The sequence below is a fragment of the Cajanus cajan genome, chromosome 4 (genome assembly GCF_000230855.2).
Source record: "Cajanus cajan strain Asha chromosome 4, NIPB_CcT2T_4, whole genome shotgun sequence".
NCBI lineage: Eukaryota > Viridiplantae > Streptophyta > Magnoliopsida > Fabales > Fabaceae > Cajanus > Cajanus cajan.
In genome coordinates, this window is record NC_138520.1 from 29,509,971 (window position 1) to 29,534,338 (window position 24,368).

Here is a 24,368-nt window from a genome sequence, read left to right on the forward strand (position 1 = left end):
ACATACATGTCTTGGGTTGCAACATAAAATGAATTTTTGGGCCACAATGAACGCACAAGTCCATGCTGAAGAAACTATATGTTACTTGGTAATGAATTAAGACTAGTAGACCATGGAGCTTGTCACTAACCCATAACGTAGGTCATGCTTAGAGAATAAGTTAAAATTTATAAAAACCCACACACTGGTCAGGACACCTAAAATAAAACATTGTTGCTTTGTTCTGGTCCCTATTAAAAAACTCTACAATTTTTGTCCTTACACGAAAAAAACTAAAAATCATCATGACTTCAACAATTAGCATTCAGCACAGACCAATTTCTAGTTATTTTTCAATGTTAAGGTAAATATGAAATGTCATGAAACAAAAAATAGTGTCAAGGGGCAATTTTTATTTGAACCAACTTGGTGTTGAAACTAAACTATTTTTTATTAGAGGAATGGGGTAGCAAGGATCAAAAACTGTAGACCACTTGGTCATATAGAGGCTTTGATGTCAAGTAAATGACTTAAAAGTAGACAAGGCTTCAAACCAAAAATACGGCATAACTAACCTTCGACCATGAGTAGATCACATCCATCAAGTATGGCCTCACTATTGATTCCACATACTCATTTACATTTATATCCAATTTGCATTCATGTTGTATCTGTGACAAAAGGGTGATGATCCCATTTATATTTAAATACAGAAACTCCCAAAAAAATTCAGGTTAAGTGATAAAACATCTACCTCTGCTATCCTTCTGGCACTATCTTGAAGCTGCTGCAGAGGCCTTGCAAGCTCTGTTCTCAGTTGTATCTGCTCAGTTGATTTATCTCCTGGTATGAAACAACTCGCAAGGGCAGCAACTTGATGATGGTCAAGGTCATTAAAAGTACCTAATGGAGGAGGGGAAATGAAGAAAAAAAAGGTTACAAAATATATTGAACTGCAAACTGTACAGAAAGCACAATGAGGAAACAAATATTGATTCACCATTAAACATTAATTCGGTAACAAGGAGTTCGTCGCCTGTGTCAATCAAGCAGGCTGCCCGTCCCTTCAACTAAACTACACCATCAGCATCAATATGACCAAGCTTCTTTAAGACTCGTGAGCGATTCTTTAGTTCTTCACAAAATTTTTGTAGCTGAAAAGAGTTCAAGTAATTAAATAGTAATGCATTCAAAATTTGTCATGAATAAAATCACCATATTAACAATCTATCAACTGCTAAGTCGTTAATTTGCAAAGTCACATGGAGATTGAAAACATACAATTCAATGCAGACATTATCTAGACTCCCATCAAGTTCCAACCTTATGTGATCTGACTTAATATGTAAATCTAGCAAAGAAAGACAGATTAGCAAAGTCATACCTGGGAATCCCGCATTTTTGTCTTCAGTTGCTGAATTTCATGATTCACTTCTGCTTTCCTCTCAAAGCATTTAATTTGATCCACATCTTGATGCTAAATTGCAACAAAATATTAAGGTAACACTCAAACCAAAGGAAAAGCAACATCACATTTGACAACTTGTATTTATCTAACTCTATGTTTATATGATAGAGAACAATAACATACCAGCAACTTGTGGCATGTGTGAGGAAAAAAATTACCTTTAAAGGGTTAAGCTTTGGAAGCCCTTGGGGAAAATGATTGCCCAGCTCCTGTACAACAAGCAGTATACTTTGCCTGGCTTCCAAGGGTCAGAGATTAGAAGGTATAGATACCCTCAGTTTACCAAGGGCAGAGATTAATGGTAATTGAACAGGGACCTAATACAGAAGGAAGCAGACAAGAGAAAGCAACGTAAGTTTTTTCTGATATAGTTAGAGTTACAACAAAAAGCCATGAATAAAATCATGTAAAATCTTGAAATGTCAACTTACCACGTGCATTTCACCTTTCTCTCCAGGGCGGGGTGGACATGGTTTTGGTCGTGAACTGTTTTCATTTGACTCAGGTGAACAATGAAGTAAAGTATCAACAATATAACCACCACCAGAAGGTTTCTTAACAACATTGACTACAACACCCCAGCCCCAATCAGTTCCACCTTCTTTTACTTTGATCTGAAATGTTAAAAGGTCCATCTAACTCAGTAAAATACAATAAGGAAAAAGAGCTGAAGACACAGTAAACAATAAAAAAAAATGAAATATAAAAATTTGTAGGTTACAAAATATATTGAATTAGTTTTCACCAATCTATGGATTAGTTTTCACCAACCTCAATCTATGGATTCTGTTGTTTGAGATTGTTGCTCCTCAAATAACGATTGTAGTCTCTGCAGTAAACAACATACCTTAGTAATTAGCCAAAAGAATAAAACCAATGCCAAAAATTGTAAATTTAAATCTTTTTTCTTTTCTCCTTTCTTGTCAAATAACAATACTATAAGCATGTTCAAATAAACATTTTCATAAACACTTCTAAGAGAAAAAAAAATGAAATAAGTTTTTCTTTTAGTAAATGGAAATGGAAATGAAAATGAAAATGAAAATGGAAACTCAAGAGCATGGTGGTAACGCTTCGATTTGACTAGGGTTCTGGCGATGCGTCTAAGGTAGGAGGGTGAAACCTCGTTGCCTCTGTTCTGTTTCTGGTTCTGGGTTACAGCGTCACGGGAGGCGACGACTTGCGCGACAATGGCGGTGGCGTTCGCGACAAAACCTAACCCAATGGCGTCCGCGAAGACTGAGGAAACGACAATGGCTGAGACAAGTGAAGAAGACAAAAGCGAACTCGAACGGAGGAAATGACAATGGCTGAGACAAGTGAAGAAAGCCACAAATAGAATAGAGAATCGATGAAATACCTAACAGAGAAGGAGGCGTCGTGGCTGGCGAGGGAGGCGTCGTGGCTGGCGAGGGAGGCGTCGTGGCTGGCGAGGGCAAGAGCTCTTATGAGATGTCTTTCGGAAGGAGATGTGTTGTTTTAACATGTTTAGGGTTTCCCCTGGTTCCTCTCTGAGCGGGTTTATGAGCCAAATTCATAAACCCAAAAAACTAGCAGGAGCCCAAAAAATAGCGGGAGCCCAAAAAATAGCGGGAGCCCAAAAATGAAAAAAACTAAGCCAAATTTATGCCAATTTTAGACATTATTAAACCAAACGATTATAAAAAATTATAACTCAAATTATAATTAATATTTTGATAATAAATTTATTATATATTAAAATTAATTAAATATTTTTATCAAAGAAATTCATACAGATATTAGATTTTATTTTGATAATTAATTCTATAAGATATAGTTTAGATATACTACTTTATACTCTCTTAATTTATTGTTTAGTTTCCTTAATCAGTTTTATCTAAATTCCTAAACTTTAGGGATTGATTATGTTTTATGCCTATTTATTTTATTGTATCCATCAATTCAATAACATGAAAATCATTCAGATTCAAGTACTAAGGAAACTAAACTAGAAATTAGGAGAGGATAAACTAGTATATCTAGACTATATCTTATAGAATTATCTTAACATAAATATATAACAAAAAACACAATATTTTTTAAAAATAATGTAATTTACTCTGCTCACATACAAAAATTAATAAACGTACAAAGTAATCAAATATATTTAAAATTAAATAGGTCAAACTAAAGTTTTTACTATAATATGTATTTAGTTTAAAAGCATAGGCTACAAGTTATTTAAAAAAAACTTATATTACACTTAAAAGATTGATCTACCTGAATAAAAATGAATAATAATATTAGTTATTATTATTATTATATTAAATTTAATGACTATATATAATATATTAAAATTATATATACTATAATATATTAAAAGATTGATCTATTTCAATAAAAATGAATAATAATAATATAATAATAATAATTATTATTATTATTATATTAAATTTACAATAATATTATGAAAAATATTATGTTATTCAATTTTTGTTATTTGTGTTATGGTATGTGGGGTAGAGGGTGTCACACAAATGTTAGGGAGGGAAATCAAATTTTTTTTTATTTTTTTGGAGAGGTAAGCTGAAAGTTTTAGAGGGAAATTCCAGATTTTGGGATTTGTTTTAGAGGTAAGCTGAAATTTTTTAGATTTTGGTTTCTGCCATGTACATAAAAATAAAAATAAAAATTGGAACAAAAGAAAAAGTCTAAACACAAAAATTAAGGTCCAGAGAAAGTACCAAATAAATACAAAAGACCATTTTAATAATGCTTTTCCAATTAATTTAATTTTGACAAATTATCATAGATAATTGAGATAATATATAATTATAAATTGACAAATAAATCTACAAGAAATCACTTCATATAGTAATTAACATTCTATTCTATTCTATTTTAGTTATATAAATCATAACTAAAATTATAATAAATATTATGATATTAAATTTATTATATATTAAAATTAATTACATATTTGTATCAAAGAAATTACTACAAATTTTAGATTTTATTTATTATGTTTTATAATAAATAAAATCCAATATTAAATCAAATGATTATAACAATCATAACTCAAATCCAGGTAAATATTTTGATATTAAATTTATTATATATTAAAATTAATTAAACTTTTTTATCAAATAAACTCATACAGATTTTAGATTTTATTTACTATCTTTCATAATCAAAAGAAATCCAATATTAAATCAAAAGATAATAAAAATTATAACTAAAATATTTATAAATTTTCTAATATTAAATTTACTATATATTAAAATTCTAAACTATATTTAATTAAAATAATTTTTTGATAAATACGGTAACTAAAAAGTATTATAATAAATAATTAAACTAAAAAAAATAAATTTTATAATGATTATTTTTTTAATGATGTTAAATTAAATATTCTAATTATTTTATAATAAATAAAAATGAAAAGATAATAAAAATATGTTTTCCCTACAGAATTTATCTACGGATAATATCCACTGTCAGGGATGGGCTACAGGCACACCGCTACTGATCTTCTCCAATTTCACCTGGGGTTTTAGAGGGAAACTAAAAATTAATTAAATATTTTTATCAAATATATTGATACACATTTTAGATTTTATTTACTATGTTTTATAATCAAAATAAATCCAATATTAAATCAAAACATAATAAAAATTATAACTAAAATCATAATAAATTTTCTAATATTAAATTTAGTCTATATTAAAATTAATTAAATATTAGTATTTAAGAAATTGTTACAGATTTTAAATATATATTTTAAAGTTTTTATTTTATTAAATTAATTGAAAATAAATTATATTTGATCACTTTTTAATAAAATAAGTGAATGATAATGAATTAACTAAAATTTTGAAATATATTTTAATTAAAAAAAATTATCAATACAATGACTAAAAGTATTATAATAAATAATGAAATTAAATAAATTAAATCTTAAAATGATTATTTTTTTATGATACTAAATTAAATATTCTAATTATTTTAAAATAAATTAAAATGAAAAGATAATAAAATATTTTAACTGATACTTCAAATAAAATACATTAAAATATTATAATCAAAAGAAATCCAGTATTAAATCAAAAGATTATAAAAATCATAATTAAAATTATAATAAATATTCTGATATGACTCAATGAAGGGTTTCAAGTTATCTTGTTTTCTTACTTTTTTTCCTTCATTTAGAAGCAATTAAAGTTAAAAAAATAATTAAAAACTTGTAAATTATCCTTGTCACTCTTAAGTATACCATATAACAACTCTCTGGTAGTATTGATTATTATTCTCAAATAACAATCGAGTGATTTGAAAAGATTAGAGTTAGTTCTTAAAATATTTTAATATTGATCATTCAATTAAATAAATTAAATTCACATAATCAAGTCAAGAGATCAAAGTAATTGTTAAATATGTTTTTATCTTCATTGTGAAATTTAAAATATATATAAAAAAAAAAGAAATTAATATATATATATATATAACAACACATAAATTTAGAAAAATTAAAGCTAACTATATATAATTTTTTATTCATATTTATCACCCGATTATATAAAAATTGAAAATGAAATCAAGATAAATAAATTCAGAAGATAAAATCCAGAAAATCAATCTAATTCTAACTGATACTTCAAATAAAATATCTTAAAATATTATAATCAAAAGAAATCCAGTATTAAATCAAAAGATTATAAAAATCATAATTAAAATTATATTAAATATTCTGATATGACTCAATGAAGGGTTTCAAGATATCTTGTTTTCTTACTTTTTTTCCTTCATTTAGAAGCAATTAAAGTTAAAAAAAATAATTAAAAACTTGTAAATTATCCTAATCACTTTTAAATCTAAATTACATTAATTTATAGTTTGTTTTTAAACATAAAAATAAAGAAATTAAAAGATATTATTTTATTAACATAAAATAAGAAACTTTTAATTTTTTAACTAAAAATTTACACTTTAAAATTATAAAATTATGACATTAGAAAGACATTTTTCAATAAACAACTAAACTAAAAAATAACAAATCAATAACTTAGAAAAATAAATTGACACTTCTGATTTCTTTACTTTAATTTATAAGTTTTTCAAAATTTATTATATTATAATTAAATTATTATATTTAAAAATACTTTAAAAATTATTAAATATTATCTAAACTAATTTTTAAAATTATTAAATATTTAAAATTTGGTTAACATTTTTTTTTATAAAATTTTATTTAAAAATCTCAATATATAAATATATTTTTAAAAGCAATTTTATCATGATAGAATCAAATTATCATATCCATATTAGCAATTTAAAATTTAAAAAAAATAGAATTGACTTAGCCAAACGAAATATTTTAACAATGATAGAAATTGAAATCAAAGTAATTCAAATATCAAGAATTTCAAATTCCTTGAATTTGTAAAATTACTCATCCAAACACACCATAAGGGAATGCAATTGTAAGAGACAATTATATGAGTAAGATGTTTATTGTATGGATTAGAGTACTCTGTGAGTTCTTAAGAGAACCCTGAGAGAAACAAATAAACTATGCAAGTTTATATTTTGCTTTTTGATTATTCTGTTGTATTCCTTATTGCGTGAGATGTATGAATATCTATTTAATTCCACAAATACATGAGTTTTGATTTGAATTAAACATGTTTGGTATTTCAAATATGAAAAAGATTATTTTATTCAATTTTTGTTATTTGTTTTATGGTATGTGGGGTAGAGGGTGTCACACAAATGATATATATTTATTATTAATAAATACATAAATATATATATATATATATATATATATTATATTTTTATAATATTATTCATAAATTAATATCAATAATATTATTAGTATATTTATACATAAACTAATAATTTGATAAATATAACTTATTATATATTAATATACTTTTACAAAAATATAAATATACATATCTTATCTACTATATTTATATTTTTGTAAAAGTATATTAATATATACTAAGTTATATTTATCTATAAATATACTAAAAATATTATTGATATTAATTTATTAGCAATATTAAATTATTAATAATATATAAATTTTATTTATTTAGTAATAATAAATATATATCATTTGTTACATTAATAAAAATTATAGTATATGTTAACTTAAATAAGCAAATAATGGTATAATTTTAAATTATTATTATTATATATATATATATATACATATATTAAAATTTTAAATTTTTAATGAGAGAGATTCAAATTGCACAATTATGATTTTTGAGAGACTAAAATTGTTCAATTAAAAATTAAAGGACTAAAATTGGACAATTACAATTCTTTAGGGACTAAAATTATCCAATTAAAATCTTAGGGATCAAAATTGCACAATTACAATACTTGAGGGATCAAAAATGTAATTAAGCCAAAATTAAATTAATATTTTTTTTATTATTTTCACAAGTTTTTTTTTAAAATATTTTTAATGAATGTCTTAGTTTCTTATGTTCAAAATTGACAATTTTTTATTTAATTAAATGAATTTCATAATTTTTTCAGTCCTTTAATGAAATAAAATATTTTTAATTTTATGATTTTTTTTTAAAAAAAATAACATATTTTCTTTAATTATGCATAATTCTTAAATATAAAAGTTTCATAAATAAAATTTAATATTTTGAGAGAGAATAATTTGTCACAAATTTTTTCACAAAATATTTTAACCTATTTGTGACGGAATTTTGAGAGGGAAAAATCCGTCACTAAATTTAATCATTTTAGTGACGAAATTTGTGACGGATGTTTTAGAGACGAAGTTCATTCCGTCACAAAATCTGTCACAAACTTTTTTTTTAATTTAGTGATGAAATTTGTGACGGATTTTTAGAGACGGAAATGTTTCCGTCACAAAATCCGTCACAAATATTTTTTTTTTGATTCAGTGACGAAATTTGTGACGGATTTTTAGAGACGGAATATATTCCGTCACAAAATCCGTCACAAAAGTCATTAAATTCTTGTCCGTCACAAAACTTAAAATCCCTCACAAAATCCGTCACTATTTGCGATGCTATTTTTTCCGTCACAAAAATCGTCACAAATATTAATTTTTCTAGTAGTGTTTTAAATTAACTAAAATCACATCTTTCTATAATAGACTCAAAATAATTTTTAACATTTAATAAGTCTAGTCTGAGTGGTGTATGACTCAATTATCTAAATTTACAATTCAGGTTTTGTGTAAAAAAAATATATTACTGAGAGAAAAGACTCAATTATTTTGTATTAACAACATAGTTACTAAAAAAGTTAACTTGTATTTTAACATTTTTTTTACAACTACTTTGAATGTATTTTTTACAACTATTCTCATACGTGATGTGTATAAGATAAATCTTCATTTTATATAACTAAAATATCAGTAAATAAATATTTTGTATTATATAAATTATATTATAATTAAAATTTATAATAAATAAATGTTTTTAAACAAATAAAATATTTTAATTTGTAATAAATAATTATATTTTTATACAAGGTATGTTTTTAACTGTTAACAATTTTTTTAATAAAATATTGAAATTTAATTTTGAAATAAAAAAGAAAAAGATAAAGTATTATTTTTGAAAAGAAATTTTCTAAAACACTATCATTGAAAAATATATTTTAGAAAAGTCTTATTAAACATAAATATTTATTTTAAAGAAAATTTAATTAAGTACGTTTCTCAGGAAGAGGTGGCTTTGAAAACGCCTACCCCACATATTCTTTCTTTTCAAATTTGCCATATATAGAAAGCGCCTGGGGGGAGGCTCTTTCTAAAAATAGAAGGCGCCTGGGGGGAAGGCGTTTTCAGTTCAAATCTAACACGTCAACAAAACGCCTGGGGGGAGGCGTTTTCAGTTCAAATCTGCCAATGCCACATCAGCAATAGAATGCGCCTGGGGGGGAGGCTTTTTCTAAAAAACGCCCACCCCCCAGGCGTTTTTAGTGCCACGTGTGTGTTGACTTGTCCAAAACTACCTATTTCAGTAATTAGTTTTTTTTTTAATTTATTTCATGTATTTTTAATTTTTTTAATTTACTGAGGTCAAAAAGCCTGTCTAAACAGATAAACTTTTTTTACTTTTTGTAACGGTTTGATAATATTTTTTAAATCTTATAGTTAAAAACAGTTGTTTTTAGATTTTTAATCTAGAAGATATATTTTTTCGTTATCCACTTTTTTAATATTATTTTTTTATTAATTTATATCTAAGGATAAAATAATATATATATAAATAATTGTATTCTTTAAAAATAATAATTATTCACTTTTTATGAAAATATTATTTTATTTTTTAATAATGGCACGAATTGTTTTTTCTCCTGATAGTGTTTATAATTTCATGTAATGTGTCTTTTATTTTTCATAGCAGTAGATAATAAAGAATAAATAAAATAAAAGATATAATGATCAAAATAAGAGTTTTTAACCGTAGAAATTAAAAAATACAGTTTACAAAACTTTTGAAGCTAAAAGGATAATTATTTTTTTAATAAATACTTATAAAATTAACTTGTTTATAAACAAAATTAGCTTATGTATAAATTGTTAAAAATTCATTTTAACTTCTCAAAACATTAACTAATACATAAATTAATTTTAACTTTTTTTTCTATTTTATACTCTATAAATGCTTATATATATATATATTATAAAGTTGATGCAAGTACTCTAAAAAGAGTTGGTTTAAAAATTTTGTTACAATTTCTTTGATTGGTCTGATAAAATTGATTTTCTTTATATATATTAATTATTATTGTTATTAAATTATTTTTAATGGTTTAGGATTTAATAAAAAATAATTTATAATTTTATTTAATAGATTATATTAGATAATATTTAATAATTTTTAAAATGAATATTAGATAATATTTAATAATTCTAAAAATATTTTTAAATATTCAATAATTAAAAAATATTAGATAATATTAGTCAATTTGCAAGACTTTTGTTCTCTAAATTTGCGAGACATTTTTTAGGGTATTGCAAGCAACGTAATCTCTTATTTGCGAGGGATTAGCGATAATACTTTTCCCTCACTAATTTGCGAAGGATTTGCGAGGGATTTGCGAGGGATATACTTATAACTCATTAGCGAGGAATTTGCGACAAGAAAACTTCCTCGCTAGATGAAAAATTCATTTTTTTTTATTTTGGGTCATAATTTGGAGAGGGATTTGCTAGGCATTTGCGAGGGTTTCAGTTCCTCGCTAAATAAGCACTAACTTTAGTGAACGATTTGCGAGGAGATAAAGGTTGGTCGCAAAATGTTCCTATTTAGCGAGGGATATAAATCCAAGCTATTTCCTCGCTAAATTCCCTCGCTAATCCGCAAAATTCTTGTAGTGTTTGTGAGGGATTAGCGAAAAAAAATTTCCCTCCCTAATTGCGAAGGATTTGCGAGGGCTATACTTATAACTCATTAGCGAGGAATTTGCGACAAGAAAACTCCCTCACTAGATGAAAAATTTATTTTTTTATTTTGGCTTATAATTTGGAGAGGGATTTGCAAGGCATTTGCGAGGGACTAAGTTTCTCGCTAAAGAAGCACTAACTTTAGCGAAGGATTTGCGAGGAGACAAAGGTTGGTCGCAAAATAGCGAGGGAATTTAACTAGGGATATAAATCCAAGCTATTTGCTCGCTAATTAGCGAGGGATTAGAGAGGGAGGAATTATATCCCTCACTAAATTCCCTCGCTAATTCGCGAAATTCTTGTAGTGCTGACGAGCTCGGTTTTAAACTCCTCGACCCACAATCTTCGGAGCTCGGGGGGCTAGTGTACTATCCGTACCGCCATGCCGAGCTCGAGCTCGACATCACAACGTAGATTGACCTCGGAACACGCATTTGGAGACCTCGGCCTAGACGAGATCCGCAATCCAACCAGATCATAACTGATCTCAGGAGATCTCGGTCCAAACGAGATCCGTTACCTAATTAGATCATAACTGATCTCGGGCCCAAGGCCCAACGCAACCCTAATTCACACTAAGGTACGTGCATTACTTATACGAGACATACACTCATACAAACCCTAACTTTAGCACTGGAGTCTCTTTTGCAGGTACCACCCCCATCTTGGAACACCAACGTACCAGCAAAGGAGGCTCATCAATCTTACTCGAAGGATCATCTCTACAACAGATCTCCGGTAAGAACAATATATATATATATATATATATATATATATACATATATATTTACAATTATAATATGCATTAACTTGAATAGACAAATAATTGTGTATATATATATATATTAAAATTATCAAATTTTTAATGAGAGACTAAAATTGCACAATTATGATATTTGAGGGACTAAAATTGTTCAATTAAAAATTGAAGGACCAAAATTGCACAATTACAATCTTTTAGGGACTAAAATTATCCAATTAAAACTTCGAGAATCAAAATTGCACAATTGCAATACTTGAGGGATCAAAAACGTAATTAAACCTTTTTTTTATTAGAGATCGTCATTTTGGACTGTAATTTAGACTAAAAATTTACATAAAAATTTTAATAAATGCCCAAGTTATGTTAGCCACAAAATGAGTTTTATGTTTTGCAAATGTTTATAGCTTGTGAGTGTTTCACTTGTTGTTGGAATAATCGATTACACTTAATGATAATCAATTATTTTGAGTTAGCTTTCAAAAACTCAATTTTATACTTCAAAAATCTTTCCAAGTATTTTAAATCATCATCATACTCACTCTTAGTCAATTTAGATTAAGATTAACTCATGCACAAAGCATACACATGCAAAATAAGATAATCAAAACAATACAACACATAAGAACCTTTAAGCTACTCCTATTACACATCATGATATTCATATCTTCCTTTCTTGACTGGTTTGTGTCCTTGGTCAGCTTCAACTCTCAGAATCCATCCTTTGTTATCATCAAAACTCTCATACTCCAGGGATGAGTTGATTCACTACTCCATGAATCTCAACAATCTCCCCCTTTTTGATGACAAACCACTATGTTTTGCAAACCAACATTCCACATTGTTAGATATGAGTAGCTTATTATGCCTTGTTAATATTCAAAATATTCAGACCTGCGAAACAACTTAAACCTTTCTCCCCCTTTGGACAACATCAAAAAGCATACAGGTATATATATATATATATATATATATATATATATATATATATATATATATATATATATTTGTCCAGATATAGGGAATTAATTTTTGCAGATTGCACATGTACAAATATATGCACAATAGTTACTTTATACCAGCAATACATAGGCATTGTTCCAATATATCCAAATTAATACCAGATTTTATATAAGAGATCTTGATACAACATTAACACAATTCATCAGCCACATTCTCACAAGTATAATCTCTAACGCACCAGCAAATATTAACAAATGTGCATCAATTCAATCAAAAGTGCATACCAATGCTCAAAACACAATATGGTAATATCAAAATTCAAATCAATGTAACCATGATGAATTCATACCAAACACAATATAAAAACATCACCAAATTTAAATTGCACCAGAATTAACATTGTTCAAACCAAAATAACCAAGATAAAACCAAATTCAAATGTTTAGAAATTAAAATCATTACAACCAAATTGAAATTTTGAACTAGAAATTTTAAAACTAAAACTAGAACTAGAACTCCTAAACGCATCACTCCGAATCATCTTGCATTCCAAGTTGAGCCTTAATTCTTGCAATCTCATGATCAAGTTATCAAAATGATCAAGAATGCCAGAATAATGTGACTCATGCTTCCTTGTCATTTCCATGACAACATCAAGCTTATTGATCATAATCTGTTAAAACGGAGAAAATGCTTTAGGTTCAAATTCTTACTCTTGCATTGGTTCAGGCTCTACTTGTGGGGGCAGTTCCTCATCATGAGATGGAACTCCATCTTCGTCTGTTAATATTTCTGGTGTTGGAGGAACATCACCTTTGATCACCCATTTATCTTCTTGTTTTAGCATCCTCATATGATGCAAAGAAGATTTTTCAATCTTGTTTGAGGCATGGAGAATTATCTTTTTCTCCCCTTGATGATCCACTCCAGCCTTCTAAAAAATTCTAGACAGCAATAAAGCATAGGGTATTAGACCATCCTCCTTTCTCCTAGCCTTCCAAATACAATCATTCATAACTAAAACCCAGTCTATCTTTTCCTTTTTCTTAATTACATGCATCAACAAAATATCATCTCTAGACATTTGAGCATGGTTATAAAGCCTAGGTTTAAGCATCCAAGTTATTATAAAAGAAATCAACCTAGAGTTTTTCTTCATACCTCCAGCCAGAAATTTGTTCTAATTTGTGGTCTCCGGATTTCTTTGATAATCCTGAAATGTTGTCAGCTCTTCAAAGTCACCAAAATTGAAAGGTTGGGGCTTTATACTTCCTATTCCACTTAGCCCAGCCATTTCTTTCAAAGTTGGTCCATCAAGCTTTATGAGCTTTCGTTTCACCACTGATTGCATTATTCCCTCATTGCTTGAGGCGAAGCACAAAAATAGCCTAATAAGTTCCAGGTAATACGGACCTTCCAGCTCCAAGAACTTCCCAAGCTCTTGATGCTCCAAGAGAAGAGGAAAACTAAAACCCTCACTCTTGAACCATTCCAGCTTCAAAGTCTTCGGAGGAATGATTCTCCTACCTGCATACCACTCAAAGTAGTAGTCTTGGGTTTCTTTGTCAGCGAACCACTTGGAGATCAATTGCTCAACCCCTGTGGGCAGAGGTCTTTTACTCCCTCTGACTTTAAGCTTCTTGATTCTCTTGGAAGATGAGGCCATTTTTTGATTAAAGATGGTTTCTTGATTTGGAGAAGAGAAGATGAAGATGAATGCTTAGGGTTAGGGTTTGTGTGTTGGACTTGAGAGAATGAATGAGTTTTATAGAAAATAAGAGGTTTAAGTGACTTTAAAACACTAGACACCGGATTGGGTAGAAGAGAGGTGCCACTTATGAAGGAAAGTGGGAGGTTGGGAGTTGGCACGAATAAAACTGTTTAAAAACTGTCTTGAAAACCAAGGGTCGCATAAATAATCGATTATCTATACAAATAATCGATTATTTGTATTAGTAAAATCAGTTTAAAAACCCTGTCTGCACTAAATAATCGATTATTTTTGGAATAATTGATTATTCTAGAGACTCATGTCTCATTTTTGCTCCTAGATAATCGATTATTTCTAGAATAATCGATTATTTTAGAGGCTTACTCTTTCAATCCTTCCCAGATAATTGATTATTTGCCTAATAATTAATTATTCCAGAGAATTCTGGAATTCTACATCTTCCCAGATAATCGATTATTTTCCAAATAATCGATTATTTGCCTAGTCTTACTTAAAACCTTATAAACCTTTACTCCATGAATCTCAACAATGAGGAGTAGGAAGAGTGGAGATATGAGGAGTAGGAAGTGGAACTTCCTCAATAGTAGTAGTAGGCTCACCAATAGACATGCCTTATAAAGGAAAAACTTATGAGTTAATCTCACAATTTTTTAACTAGGTCAAAACACCAACAATGAGAGAGTCAAAAGTAAAGTTGGGACATGTGAGTTCCTCCTCAGTAAGTCCAGTTGGACATGATATAACTTCCTTAAGAGGATAATCACTCTCAAACTCAGGATGAAGGCTAGAGGGTGTCTCTTCATCCATTGAAACCTGGTGTTCTTACAAGTTCTTTCATGGATGACGAATAAGAGAACACTTTCTACCCAAGTACTCAACGTATACACTCTCACTAGTCATGCCTATGCCTCACATTTTTCGATATTCCAAGTTGACATACTTGAATTTCTCAATTGTACTTAGTCTCCATGTTACACCCTCTATCCCTCTTGCATAAATTCAATAAATTAAGAGTATGAAAAATACTTCTTTTAATTAATAATTGAAAACTAAGGTAAAAGATATCACATTCAAAATTCCAAACATAAAAAAACTAAAACTAAATCAATTACAAGGAATATCATGTTGTGAAAATATTTTTCAAAAAAAAAAAAAACTAAAATCCCTAATGCAATAAAACAAAAAATAATCCTTATACTAAAGCCTCAATGTTACATCTTATTAGAGCAATCTCATCTCCAATTCAATTTCCTCCAAATTTATAGTTACCTACATAAATATACCAAAAACGAGACACAAGGGACAAAAGGGAATGAAAACATCTCTCTGGTTACCGATGTAGGAAATGGTTAGGTAGCCACACATACAAAATACATAACATGATATACATATAATCAATAACAATTATATATCCATAATAATATAGCAGTAAAACAATGAATATTTATTCATATCCTATCACACCATATATCATTATATATCAATAACACAATCAACACACAAAGGTATGATATGTTTATGCAAGGACAAGACTTTTCCTAACTACATGTATGTGGCGCTGGTAAAACACTTTATCATCACTTGAAGGTTGAGTTTAAAAGTACATGTCAGGTCAAGCTATCACAACACTCTAGACTAGAAGAAAATACACCAATGGCATTGTCGCCACCGGCCCGAAACGGGCTTTCGGCATTCGCGAAGGATGGTTGGACTCGTTTATTTGTTTAAAAATGTGGATTGCTAGAATGACTTATTCTCAAACTGAGACCTCGTCAAACGAGCAATTTTATTAAAAGTCTCACTAATCCATATTAATCCCAAGCGGGACCCTCCATGGATTAGTGGTTTTCGTAAAAGGAGGGGTTCGTGGAGTCGCCACCAATGTTTTACTCAAAACATTGGAAAAAGGGATAAGGCAATTGATTTTTCAAATCAACTTTGGCCATTACAACCAGAGTTGGGTAAGGGAGTCGGTTACGCGTGGGGAAGGTGTTAGCACCCCACAGCGCCCCTTTCGGGTTCCCTATGACAGATTATTTTCTAAAATAACAACGTAAAATTACTAAATTACCCCTATTATTATGAACGATTAAGAATTAAATATCTACATGATGACTTATTAAATTATGCAACAAACAGAAAGCGGTAAAAGGAAGGATTGAAGGGAAACCTCTTGAAGCGTGCTTTTATATATTGCAAAAAATGAACTGGGAAGCGTTTTGGCGTTCCCTCGCTCTACAAGCCCGCTTCTCGCTCTCCTAGAACAAAATTTTAACTAAGGGAATCAAAAAGATTTCCCCTCGACTAGGTTCGATCCTCAAGCAAAATGGCTCGGGGCTCAAGAACTTCGTCGGATCAACTCTCCGAGTGATTTCTAGGGCAGAACACTGCTCAAAAACCCCAGAATACTCAAGGAGAGGGTTGAAACTATGTGAAAAGTGTGGAATGACGTCCAATTGACGTCATATTTATAGGGAATAGGCGCAATACGGCCTACAGGAGCAATACGGCCGTATTGAAATTTTTGAACTTCAATACGGTCGTATTGAGTTCAATACGGCCGTATTGAAATTCAGAAATTTCAATGCGCCCGTATTGAGTTCACTGCGGGTGTATTGAAGTGTCAATACGGGCGTATTGACTTCAGTACGGCCGTATTGAAGTTTCAGAAACTTCAATACGCCGTATTGAGTTCACTGCGGCCGTATTGAAGCTTCAATACGGCCGTATTAAGTTCAGTACGGCCGTATTGGGCTTCATTCCCTCCACTTCCTTATTTTGAGCTATTCTAAGACCTCTAGACCTACAGAGAACCCTCCTAGGGCCTCCCAGGAGTCCTTCTGGCTGATTTTCCTTCAGTCTTCGAGAGTCTTCAAGCTTTATTTCCGACCCGGACAATTTTAGGGGTCTACAGCTGCCCCCCCTTTACTTAGTCGGACGGCCTTTTGGTATACCGGCCGACAAGTAAAGGAGTTGACCCAATTGTCCGGGTGATGCGCCGACCTTCTGACTTGTAGCGTCTTCCGGTGGAAAATTGTCGAGTAGCCTCTCCAGGTTTTGCTATGCTTGCTGCCCAAGCTGGAAGCTGTGAGTACCGCCTCTCCAGGCTTAGCTTCACCCTTTGTTCGAGCCGGAAGCTAAGTACCCTTGTGACAACGGTAGCAGTGTGAGTTTCGCCTCTCCAGGCTTAGTCTCGCTCTTTGTTCGAGCCGGAAACTAAGCACCTTTGTGACGACGGTGAGCAGTGTGAGTTTTGCCTCTCCAGGCCTTGCTTTGCTTGTTGCCCAAGCTGGAAGCTGTAAGTACCGCCTCTCCAGGCTTAGCTTCACTCTTTGTTCGAGCCGGAAGCTAAGTACCTTTGTGACAACGGTGAACAGTGTGAGTTTTGCCTCTCCAGGCCTTGCTTTGCTTGTTGCCCAAGCTGGAAGCTGTAAGTACCGTCTCTCCAGGCTTAGCTTCACTCTTTGTTCGAGCCGGAAGCTAAGTACCTTTGTGACAACGGTAAGCGGTGAGTACCCCTTTTCCAGAGATAGCTTCGCTCATTGCCCGAGCCGGAAGCTGCATACCTCCGTGTTTGTGATGACGGGGTAGCGTGAATATCTCCTTTCCAGGGATTTGTGATGATTTTGTCTCCACAGTCCACGGTGCTGCTTCGACGGTTGTTTCTGATTTTGTGCCACTGAGGGCTGGATAACGCAGGGATCCGTCTAGGGGATGTGCAGTCATTCACAGGTTCCTGTGCCCCAACTTTTCATTGCGTAGTCGGTGCCCACTGGGGAATTTCTGATTCCTTTGGGGTGCAGACACAAAGATGCTCTTTCTGATGTGAGCGGTGCCTTATGATTGGCTGACGTCCTTTCGACGTTGGTGGAGTATCCCGGTTATCCTTCTTCGGGTGTCTCTTTTGGTTTTCTGATTTTGCTGCCTCTGTGTAGGCTGTTATCCACTGGGGGGTTTTGTCGTTGATTTTGATTAGCCTCTTCTGTTAGGCATATCAGCTTGACGTTCAATGATTGGCTGAGAGCCAGATTCCACTTGGGGAATGATTATTGATCTTTTTATGATTTTTCCTTTTGAAGGAGTGCCTCTTGAGTAGGCGACTGGGGATTTGGGGATCTTATATATCCCAGAGTATTTTTTAGGAAGCCTCTACAGGCTTAGCCTCACTCGACACTTGAGTTGGAGAGCTATCTTCACTGAGGAAGTTTAAGTCCTTTGACTTGGATATTCTGCTTGGGAGATCGTACTTCCATTGGGGATTTTGACGATCTTGCTTGATAACTCTTGCTGGGGATTTTGAATCCAAGGGTATGAGTTGAGGTTTCTCTGGGGAGTATTATTTCTGCGAGCCTCTCCAGGCTCAGTTATTTTTGAGAGTATTCTTTCGGCAAGCCTCTCCAGGCTCAGTTATTCTGTATGACGCTGTCGATTCTCTGAATCTTTGCATTTTGTTTGCTGTTGTCATACACAAGCAATTTTCTTTTTTTCTATTTTATGCAGTTGCCTCATGATAAGGTCTTTGAATGTGCAACTAATGTGTGTGTGATGCACAAATGCAATACAATTTTTTATTTATTTAGAAAAGTGAGTGGCTTTCCCTATCCTCTTCTTCTTGGAGGACTTTCTGTCATTGACGCGAGGGAGTATTTTTGTGAGCCTTTATGTAGGAGATTATGGATTTTACAGGAACCCCTCCAATTTTCTTTTATTGACCGATTATTAATGGAATTTCGTACAATTTTTATGAAAAACCAATTCAGAGGCATAATCACATGGTCAAGAGAGAAAAGAAACAAATGGATATTTTATTGATATTCACAAATGTTTATACAGAAAGATTTAGAAAGGGAATTTCTGAAGAATGGCTGGCCGAGGTGGGCTATACATTTTTGGCTTAAACAATTATATCTGTAATAGCTGCTCTTCCCGTTTCCCTAGTTGTTTCGGGTGAGATGCCTGAGCCAGGAGTGTAGATACTGCAAGACGCTTGCTTCTAGAAGATTATCACTTGGACCGCCTTTCGGTTTTCGGTTCAAGTGATCATTGCTTGCTTTACTTTTTGCATCTTATTCTTTTGCCCCTAATTTTTGCCTAGGACGTGTCCTAGCGGGGATAATTTTGCCTTTGTTTTGCCTAGTACCCTTGTACTGGCGGGCTTTTTGTTTTGCCCTAACTTTTGCCTAGTATGCCCTTTTTGGGTTTTCATCCTAGCGGGCTGATGCAAGCAACGTCTTCAAGCATAATACTTCTTTACCACGTCAGCGTTGACTGGGTATCGAAGTTCTTCTCCGTCCATGTCTGTGAGAATCAATGCTCCTCCGGAGAAGGCTCGCTTCACCACGTATGGTCCTTCGTAATTTGGGGCCCACTTTCCGATTTTGTCCTTTTGAGCTGGTAGCAATTTCTTCATCACCAGCTCTCCCTCATGGTAGATTCGAGGATGGACTTTTTTGTCAAAAGCCTTTTTGATCTTCCTTTGGTAGGCTTGACCATGGCATATGGCGTTCAGTCGTTTTTCTTCGATAAGGTTCAATTGGTTGTATCGACTTTGAACCCATTCTGCCTCGGAAAGTTTTGCTTCCATGATTACTCTCAGAGACGGTATCTCGACTTCAACCGGCAGAACTGCCTCCATTCCATAAACAAGGGAGAATGGAGTAGCTCCTGTGGATGTACGTACTGAAGTCCTATAACCATGGAGAGCGAGGGGTAGCATCTCATGCCAGTCTTTGAATGAGACAACCATCTTTTGTACTATCTTCTTGATATTCTTATTGGCTGCCTCGACTGCCCCATTCATCTTTGGTCGATATGGGGAAGAGTTATGGTGTTGGATTTTGAACTCTTGGCACAGTTCTTCCACCATCTTGTTGTTCAAATTGGATCCATTATCAGTGATGATTTTGTCGGGAATACCGTATCTGCATATGATATTCTTTCTGATGAAGGATGTTACCACCTTTCGGGTCACATGAGCATACGATGCCGCTTCTACCCATTTGGTGAAATAGTCAATGGCCACAAGGATGAACCTATGTCCATTGGATGCCTTTGGCTCGATGGGTCCAATAACATCCATGCCCCACATTGCGAATGGCCATGGTGAAGCCAGAACATTGAGTGGCGTTGGTGGGACATGAATATTGTCGGCATATGCTTGACATTTGTGGCATTTCCGAACGTATTGGTAACAATCCCTTTCCATGGTCGACCAGTAGTACCCTGCCCTAAGGATTTTCTTAGCCATTGCAGGCCCGGGAATATGGGTACCGAAAACCCCCTCATGTATTTCTTTGATTACATCTTGAGCTTCGACTTGGTCTATACATCTTAACAAGACCGAGTCATAATTCTTTTTGTAGAGGGTTTCTCCAATCAACAGAAATCCCATGGCCCTTCTTCGGATATGCTTTTTATCATTATCACTAGCCATATCAGGATATTCCCCTTTTGACAGATATTGTTTGATGTCATGGAACCATGGATGATCGTCAACAGCTTCATCTATCAGTAGGCAAAACGCTTGCTTATCGTGCCGCCGGATATTGATGATGGGCATTTCATGCTCCTTATCCAAGGCGAACATCGATGATAGTGTAGCAAGGGCGTCAGCGAACTGATTTTCCTCCCTTGGGATATATTCAAAGACGACATTTTGAAAGAATTGTATCAGGTCTTTGATATGTTCAACATATGGTATCAGCTTAGGATTTCGGACTTCCCATTCACCTCGCAGTTGGTGGATGACTAAGCCGAATCCCCAAATACTTTGAGCTTTAGGATACCATTGTTGATTGCTGCTTGGATTCCTAACGCGCAAGCCTCGTATTCGGCCATGTTATTTGTACAGTCGAAGTTGAGTCTTGCCGTTAGGGGGATATGCTTTCCTTGTGGGGAGATTAGTACTGTTCCAATCCCCTGTCCAAGCATGTTGGAGGCTCCATCAAAGTACATGGTCCACGTATCATCCTTGGGATCTTCATGTTGTAAATGCATTATATCCTCATCGGGGAAATCATCCTGAAGGGATTGATAGTCATTGGTCGGCCCGTGTGCTAGGTAATCAGCTAGGGTACTACCCTTGATGGCCTTTTGTGTGACATGTATGATGTCAAATTCTGATAATTGCACTTGCCATCGGGCAATCTTCCCAGTGATTATTGGTTTGTCGAACACGTACTTAATTGGATCCATTTTGGAAACCAACCAAGTAGTATGCCTTATCATATACTGCCTGAGCCTTTGTGTTGCCCACGCTAACGCACAGCAAGTCTTTTCTAATGGCGTGTAGCGGGTTTCATAATCTAGAAATTTCTTGCTCAAGTAGTAGATGGCTCGTTCTTTCTTTCCAGTTTCGTCCTGTTGCCCTAGCACGGCTCCCATGGACTCATCAAGCACTGTTAGATAGAGGATTAATGGCCTTCCCTCGACAGGTGGCACCAATACTGGTGGATTGGCCAAGCACTGTTTGACCTTGTCAAAAGCTCGTTGACAATTCTCATCCCAAGTTTCGGAATGATTCTTGCGCAACAGCTTGAATATTGGTTTGCACGTGTCAGTCAACTGTGCGATGAACCTTGCGACGTAGTTCACCCTGCCGAGGAATCCTCTAATTTCTTTCTCAGTTTTAGGAGGAGGCATTTCCATTATTGCCTTTACTTTATCGGGGTCCACCTCTATGCCTTTTTCACTGACGATGAACCCAAGAAGCTTACCCGACCGAACTCCGAAAGTACACTTAGCCGGGTTTAGCTTAAGCTGATACTTACGAAGTCGATTGAATAATTTTCTCAAATATTGGATGTGGTCCATCTCGTCTTTTGACTTTGCGATCATGTCATCCACGTATACTTCAATTTCTTTGTGGATCATATCGTGGAATAGCGTCACCATCGCTCGTTGGTAGGTGGCACCCGCATTTTTAAGTCCAAAAGGCATCACCCTGTAGCAGAAAGTTCCCCAGGGTGTGATGAAAGAAGTTTTCTCGCGGTCTTCTATATTCATCTTGATTTGATTATACCCCGAGTATCCATCCATAAAGGAATAGAGTGTGTTTGTGGCGGTGTGATCCACAAGTGTATCGATGTGGGGCAAGGGAAAATCGTCCTTTGGACTGGCACGATTCAAATCCCTATAATCAACACACACTCTAACCTTCCCATTCTTTTTGACGACTGGCACAATGTTAGCCAGCCATTCGGGATACTGGGATACAACCAAGAATCCCGCGTCCAATTGTTTTTCTACCTCCTCCTTAATCTTTAAGGACCATTCGGGCTTGATTCGTCGAAGCTTTTGCTTAATGGGTCGAAACCCCTCTTTTAAGGGCAACTTGTGTTCGACAATGTTGGAGTCCAACCCGGGCATATCATGGTACGACCATGCAAATACGTCCTTGTATTCCCTCAATAATTGAATCAATTGTGTTTTTATTCCATCACTGATACGGGTCCCAATGTTGACCTCTTTCAATTCTTGATCCTGCCCCAAATTCACGGTCTCCAATTCTTCTTGATTCGGTTGGAGTAGACGAGCTTCTTGATCTAGCAGTCTTTGCAGATCCGGAGAGATGGTCTCCTCATCACTGTCCAACTCAACCCATTCACCCTCGGCTTTCGGATCCCGGTCAGAGCGAGCAATCACAGACATAATTATTTACTGGTTCTGTTTAGGTTTAGAGTTTATTAATATTAATGAGAGGGAGAGAATAGAACAAAATGAGAGAATAATGCGTGAAAAATGCCTCTTTATTGATATATGAGTGTAAAACTGTACAAAACCCTTTATTTACATGAAAAGGTCCTCATGATCTCGGGTACTGATCATGAGTCCCTAAAAGAAAAAATGTGGAGGGGCCCTATCATGGCTTGCCCTTCTCTCTACTCCTGCTGCGGTAGAGGATTCTTGCTCACATCGGGCGCCGTCGAATCGAAAGTGACCCACCCAGCATCGATAAGGTCTTGGACCTTATACTTGAGAGCTCGGCAGTTCTCCGTTGAATGCCCTTGTGCCCCCGAATGGTATAGACATTTGTCTTGTGGATTGTACCAATCGGGGTAGGGTGGATTCACCTTCTTTGGTGGAATGTAAGCTATAAGACGCGCCTCCACTAGCTTCGGCAGGAGATCGCTATAAGTGGTCGGAAGTCTATCAAACTTCTTCACAGAGTTGTTTTGCGATTTGCCTGACTTCGAAGCGGAAGAAGACGGAGCAATGGTTACAGCGTTGACTCCTCCTTCTTTCTTCTTCCCGAAGGCCTTCTTAGCTTCATATGATTGGGAAGGCTTAGCCAGCTTCCCACTTTTAAGTCCTTGTTCCACCCTTTCTCCAATGGTGATGATGTCCGAGAAGAGTGTCGTTGTGTTCCCTATCATTTTATCGTAATAGGGACCAGTCAACGAGTTGATGAATAAGGACACCGTCTCCTTATCCGACAGCGGGGGCTCTATCTGTGCCGCCAACTCCCTCCAACGTTGGGCGTACGCCTTGAAGGATTCATCGTTCTTTTTACTCAAGGCTTGAAGATCAGACCTATCGGGTGTTAGGTCGATGTTGTATTTATAGCGCTTGAGAAAGGCGTCGGCCAACTGCCTCCATGTATGTACTAGATTTCCGTCTAGCTGCATATACCAGTTGAGTGCAGTTTCAGCTAAGCTCTCTTGGAAACAGTGGATCAAGAGCTTTTCATTTGTGGCGTATGCAGCCATTTTGCGATAGTACATGGTGAGATGACTTTTGGGGCAAGTCGATCCCACGTACTTTGGGAAATCCGGCACTTTAAATTTAGGAGGGAATTGAATGTCCCTCACTAAGCACATGTCAGCGGCATCTTTGATGTCAAAATCATGCCCCTCCATAGCCCTTAGCCGATCCTCGAGGGCATAGAATTGTTCCTTTGAAACCTCGGGCTCTTTTATTATGATTCCTGCCCCAAGGGGTACGGCGTTTGGAGGATCTTTTTCATGCTCTTCCTCCTCTCCCTCATGATGGGACCCATGATCACTATGATGAGATTCATGGATGTTGTGATGACGCATGAGTTCCATCATTT